The sequence below is a fragment of the Alosa alosa genome, chromosome 7 (assembly GCF_017589495.1).
Source record: "Alosa alosa isolate M-15738 ecotype Scorff River chromosome 7, AALO_Geno_1.1, whole genome shotgun sequence".
In the NCBI taxonomy this organism is placed as follows: Eukaryota; Metazoa; Chordata; class Actinopteri; order Clupeiformes; family Clupeidae; genus Alosa; species Alosa alosa.
In genome coordinates, this window is record NC_063195.1 from 31,480,467 (window position 1) to 31,487,157 (window position 6,691).

The following is a 6,691-nucleotide window of genomic DNA, read 5'->3' on the forward strand; positions in this document are numbered from 1 at the left end:
ATTCAATAAAATAATGTGAAGCAATCAGATAAACACACATGCACACAAAATGTACACCACAAACACACACACACACTCTCTCACACACACACACACACACACCAATGAGCACAGAAGGGAGAACAGGGTGGATTTGCACTGGATTAGAAAAGCCAAGGAAACTACTCCCAGATCAAGGCCATTAACCTGCCTAAATTGCTGTGAAGGAAATTAATCCTTGTGTTTGCCATTTTCCCTCCTCCCACATTAAAGGTCCAGTATGTAGGAAATAATGGAAAATAAACTGTAACCATTCCAAAAATTATCACCATATGTTGTCAGAGAGTAAGGAAACACGATGAATTGAAGTAATGGCTTATTTGACAACATTACTCTAACCCGTAAAACCCTGTAAAACCCATGAAAAAAATGAGTTACGGGGCAGAATCTCTTGGAATTTTCGTTTATGTTTTGAACGATTAATTCTAGAATAGCGTATTAGTAATGGGCTAGCGCGTCCTCCTATTTGGGTTGCCAAATTAGCAAAGGCCAACTGTCAACAGTTGTCAGTTGTAGTCATGAACGCCTACGAGAGGCAGGCAAATTTCCAAAATTAAAACAAGAAACACATTAAGTGGACATCGGAGGAGCTTCCTTAGATGGTGACGTCTTCATCAAACGAAGAATATCAAGTCTGACGCAGAGCTGGCCATATTTCTCCACAACAGGTAGCCTAGGCTAAATCTGCATCGCTAACTTCAGCTAAATATGTAACGCTGGTTAGAGAGGTATTTTTTGTTCTCACTGTTTTCGTAATGTGTAGCTGGGTCATGGTTGGAGAAACGTTAAAGCAGCTGCAGGTCAACGAACGTTAGCTAAGTCTTCATTACATCTGGCAACCCAGAAGAGGCTCGCGTCTGGTAGTCTTGAGAACGTTCACCAGTGTTTTGATTTTGGCCTACAGAACGTTTGGTAACAATCCTACAAATCGCACCTTTAAGTACTTAAGGAAGGTCCACGCTGCCATTTCTCACAAACGGCTCTGCTGGCGCTATTAGAACGTGGGCCACAACTCAGCTGCTGTGACCAGGTGCACTGATGGGTAGAAAAAAAATGGTTATAATAAAAATGTTCAAGAGATTCTCTAAAGGCTAAAGTATTCCCTCTATCTTCTTAAAGGTGCAGTGAGTAGTTTTTGTTGTCCAAAAAATACAAATTCTTCTGGACTTGACGATGATGCATCCAGAAGTGCCAAAGGTTCCATCTAGACCCATCTCCAAATGCTCCAAATGATTTAAGCCAAAACATGGCACAGACATGTGTATTTATGCTCTTAAGGAAATTGTGAATTTGTATAAGGCTAAAAATTCCACTGTTCTCATGTGTTTTACTGATGCCTCTAAAGCGTTTGATCGAGTGAATCACAAACAGTTCTTTATTAAGCTAAAGCAAGGGGGAGTGCCTGGGTATATTGTGAGGGTTCTTGCCTATTGGTATGGCCACCAGCAGATGCACATCAAATGGGGGGGTTGCATATCTGCCACCTTTAGAGTGTCCAATGGTGTCAGGCAGGGAGGAATTTTGTCCCCTGTCTTATTTAATTTATATATGGATGAACTGTCTAGGAGACTGAATGGTTGCAACACTGGCTGTATGATTGGTGGCATGCTGGTGAATCATGTTATGTATGCAGATGACCTTGTAACTCTTAGTCCAAGTAGTGCTGGGCAGCAGGAGCTTCTTAATATATGCTCTGACTATGGGGTGGAATTTGACATAAAATATAATTCCAGCAAAAGTGCTGTTTTAATATGCAGAACGAAACAGGATAAATGGCTTAATTTCCCTGTGTTCAAATTAGCCAATAATTGTCTTGAGGTCTGCAAAAAAGATGAAATATCTTGGTCATTTTATTACAGATGATATGAATGATGATGATGACATATACAGACAGTGTTGTAAGTTATATGCACAGGCAAACACCATAGCACATAAGTTTAGCTACTGTTCCAGTCAAGTCAAAGTGGCTCTGTTCAAAGCTTACTGCACACCACTCTATACTGCCCATCTGTGGTCTTCTTACAAAGAATCCAGCATGCAGAAGTTACAAGTTGCCTACAATGATACAATGCAAATTTTACTCAAGGTTTCCAGAGGAGGGAGTGTATGGAAGAATATTAGACTCAAAAGTTTTGTACGTGTGTATCACGTTTTGAAACTGTAGAAATTATTTGTAACTGTAAAAATGATCTGTACAAGTAATTGTCAATATCACAAATATGCGCTACACTTACAAATCTATTCTAGGGGTATCATCCTACAGTTAAAAATATTTTACAATTACAAATATACAATTACACATCAACATTCTACGCACAAAAAGCTGCTCTACAGTTACAAATCTTTTCTACAGGTGTACAGACTTTTGCACCACCTTTGGGATGAAGAGTGTCTCATATGTATTGTGTGTGTGTTTAACAGGATTTGTAACTGTAAAAATGATTTGTGATTTAACAAAAAAATAACACGAACAATTTTAAGTATTACTCATATGTCGTTCACTTACAAATATATTCCACAGGTATGAAATATTCCACAGTTGCTGTCTTTCAATTACGAAACTATTCTGCCATTACAAATCTCTGCTGCTCGCACAAGTCTTTTCTACAAGTATACAAATCATTTTGAGACTGTTCTGGCGCCTCCTGTTGAATAGCCAATGGCGATCCTCAGGTTTGGCTAGCCAACCATGAATCTCAGTTCACTAACCAATCACAGAGCAGGAGCAGCGCCGTCGTTGTCTGTGGGTGCAACCAAACCTGGAGTCTACGTTTGGAGCACGCTAGTTTCCTGTATTCCTTGAGGTATGTTTGTAGGCTACACCACACAGACATGTTCTATGTCCACTATTCCTGGTTAATACAGCCAGTGTACCTGATATACGGGGCAACGAGGTGAGATCAATCAATGGCAACTAATGTGGGCAACAGACAAATAACTATTATATATAGCAAGCTACCGCTAGTTAGCCAAATCCCACTCAATCAGTCTGTCAGTTTAAGCAGCATACAAGTGCTAACGGAAATGTAGTGTGTGGATGGAAATAAATAACAACACTCAACATACTTTTGAAGACATTTTGTTTCAAGTTTGTAACAAATGCGGTCAAAGTTTTAAGGGAGTTTGTTAGTCGGTCATAAGGTAGGCTCAGCAAAACGAGGCAGGCGGCTAGCATTATTATCAAGAGGTGTGCTAACCATTAGGCCTCGTATACCAGGTCTACCTCCAGATTGTGAGGTGCTACTTTGGACTTGATGAACTCTTATAGTAGGCAACAGAAACTCTTTACTGCAGAAAAACCGTAGTAGGTTTGATGCTCAACAGATTGCTGTTAGTTAGGAGGGAGTTAGTTAGAAGTTAATAATAAGTATCCATTGATATGTGTGACAAAACATACCAACTGGTGTCAACATCAGCTAGGCTATGTTGGCATTTTCTGATGGTTCTTCATGACTGATCATAAGGTACAAAATAAATAATACAGAAATACAGTGCTGGGCATTGGTAGACAATCATATTAATCTGTCTATGTATCTATTTCTTCTGTGTAAGCAGTTTCTTATGGATCCCCAGTTGCTGCCTCCTTCTGAAGCACAGGTGGGTCATAAAATATATTTTACTGTCTATGAAAATAGGTCGGTAAGCCCAATGTGAGTTTCAAAAAGCATACCTTTTGAACTTGTTGGCGGCAGTATTCCTACTTAAAACAACATCCTCGGATGTGTATGTTTTATATTTTGTAAAAGTTAAAGAGAAATCACTACTATTCTATCTTAAAAAGTCAGTTTATTTTCAAACGTTTTTGTTGGTTCCTGTCAGTGATAGATCATTATCTATGATAAATTTATAGTTACTCTCTACACTGATAGGTTATTAGAGAGGCTGAAAACCAGACTGGAACAGGCTCTTCAAAGGCAGCCTCTGGACCTGGACTATTTAGAGTTCCTCTGTACCAGTGAGTTGAGCCTAGTTCACTGAGTACTCACATGCCATTTCCAGAAGAGGTAAGCAAAGTCTGTTTGTTTGTCTGTTTGCATTACCCCTGTTTTCAGAATACTTTCAGAAGGTGCCATTGAGTCCTGCTGTCCTGCTAAAATAAACTTCACTGACAGTTTTTACATATTTTCCCCCTCACAAACTATTAGATACCAGAATACAGTTGTTTTGTACTGTAAAAATAGTATTAAGTGTTGATTTATATATATTTAAAACAAGAGGAGACGGCAGAGCCTCATGCTTATAATCATTAATTAATTATAAAATAAATCATGGACCTACACCAGTAATCCTCACTATTTTTCTCACAAGAGACACATTGGCAGTGCAAAATCAAAAGGAGAGCCTCTTTTACGACAACGTTTCTAAGTCACCTTTGCAAATGTGCATTTCTACATATAAATTGGACATCCCACAAAAAAAGAAATAACACAGCCAATACATTTTCATTTAAGACCAGTCATCTAATACTGGGATGAGTGGAAGCTGGCATGCGTGTCCTTGACTTTCTTCATGCTGTAATTTTAGTAGCAGGTTTGACAATACCCCCTTTAGGAAGCACCATTAAGGCTTAATAACTTCCTTTCACCTTCATTATTGTATTTGGGTGAAGGGAGATGTATAATTAAGATGTTTTTTGTTTTCACAGTGCAGGATTGTATGTTTATGAAGCACATTTGAAAAAAAATATTGACTGTTACCACATACAGTGGGTCCCATTCAGAAGTGGCCACTTCTTTCGCGTTTTCTGTGATTCATGCAGCTGTGTGAAATGTATTACAACTTATCGCCACAAGGTGGCAGTTTAAGTCCACTGTAGCATTTGTAAACAGGGCAGCGGAGTGCATTCAAAGGCGTTGCAGTGGCTGTGAGATACTGTAAGCAGAACGAAACTGAAGATCACCTCGTTGAAGTCATACAGTAGACTAGGCTAAATCAGAGCTTGCTTTTGTTTTTATCAACCTGGGGTCAGAGATGATGGCCTTTGGCGAACAGTTTAGGCCTACTCAAAATGAGTAAAATCAAAAGCACTATACAGATGACATGAAAAAGGTTATGATGTATGGATTCCCAAGTGTCCAAGCTTCCAAATGGTGTATAACATAACTATGCTTCATAGCAATATGGGATTTAGAATGTTGGGGGAAGGAGGGTAGGTGTTCTTCATAAGGTTAAAATATTGTTGTTATGATACGTTTAACAGGTCATAGGCAGACGGGAAAAGCAGGCCTTAAAAGAGGGCTACAGGATACTGGGGTGCTCCCAATGATAACAGAACGGCCAGAACTGGCTAGAGTTCTGTTCCCACAAGATGTCTCATCTCTGATGGATCCTAAGGTATTAATGTTCAAGCATGGCAATTTAAACATGGCAAGCATGACACATCCTCTCACATTCTTTTTGCAAAGGTACATTTGTAAATGGAGGAAAACAACTGACAGAATAAAGTACATCATGACTATGGTACAGTGCACAATAGTATTCCAAACAGGGCACACTGTTTTTGTTGCAGATGATTTTGAAAAGAGTGGTTTGACCAGATGAGGCGGAGGTTGACGAAGATGAAATGGAAGACTGCCGTGTCACAGCCTACCTCAGACAATACGTTGCCGTGCCTACCTCAGACAATACGTTGCCTACCTCAGACAATGCCCTACCTCAGACAATAATGCTGTAAGTGGTATGACAAATATTTCCTAAGATCCCCCCTCAGATTTTGAAACCTGGCTGATCAGAGTGATTTGGATTTGATGAGAGCTCTGTACTTGAACCAATCGCAGACTGAAAAATATGTGAAAGTATTTTTTCAAAAGTATCTTTTGTGATTGTGATGACTACATTTGCCATACACTCTATTCAGTAATATAGCTTACAGTGCCCTCCACATTTGTTAGCTCCCAGGAATCACAGATGTATGAAATGTTATAACTTTGTTCAGTAAATCACAAATATTATTTTCTTGTGGTATTATAAGTATATAGTACAAGTATATATACTCTTTTGATCCCTTGAGGGAAATTTGATCTATGCATGTATCCCAATCCGTGAATTAGTGAAACACACTAAGCACACAGTGAGGTGAAGCACACACTAATCCAGGCACAGTGAGCTGCCTGCAACAACAGCGGCGCTCGGGGAACAGTGAGGGGTTAGGTGCCTGGTCAAGGGCACTTCAGCCGTGCCTACTGGTCAGGACTCAAACCGGCAACCCTCCGGTTACAAGTCCGAAGCGCTAACCAGGCTAGCATTGTATAACAAACAAACTACTACTAAAAGTATTTTCTGATATTGTCTTTTAATTCTTACAGTTTCTTTAGAGACATTGAAAGACCTGGTGGTCTTCTGGACGGGATGGTCTGTTGGCAGGGGCAATGCCGACTGTACTTTGAAACTCCCCCTAGGGACAAGAATGTATGACACCTTCAAAGAAGCTATGAATGCAGCGCTGAAATAAAGCAATTATGGTTTTGGCTTGATCTAGTGTTGTTTTCTGCAAGTTCAATGCAGTATAGTCAACAATTTCAGTGTTTCAGACGGTGACCAGAGTTCCAGTTGTTCAATGAATAAACTATGCAATGAGAAACTGTATGACGATTGCTATTTTTCCTAGTTGTATATTTAACTACAATGTGTGCACCATATGCAGTAGCCAGAA

General features: G+C 39.5%; 1 long non-coding RNA gene across 2 annotated transcripts; it reads left to right on the plus strand.

Annotated features, from left to right (window-relative positions):
• The first annotated feature begins 2,692 nt into the window (after window positions 1–2,692).
• LOC125297965 lies at window positions 2,693–5,666 on the plus strand. 2 transcript variants are annotated; one of them, XR_007194134.1, is made up of 5 exons: window positions 2,693–2,843; window positions 3,595–3,636; window positions 3,909–4,043; window positions 5,240–5,373; window positions 5,549–5,666. It is a non-coding gene; the product is annotated as an uncharacterized LOC125297965 (long non-coding RNA). The 2 variants fall into 2 exon arrangements; XR_007194133.1 differs by lacking the exon at window positions 2,693–2,843 and having other exon boundaries at window positions 3,403–3,636.
• Window positions 5,667–6,691: the final 1,025 nt, after the last annotated feature.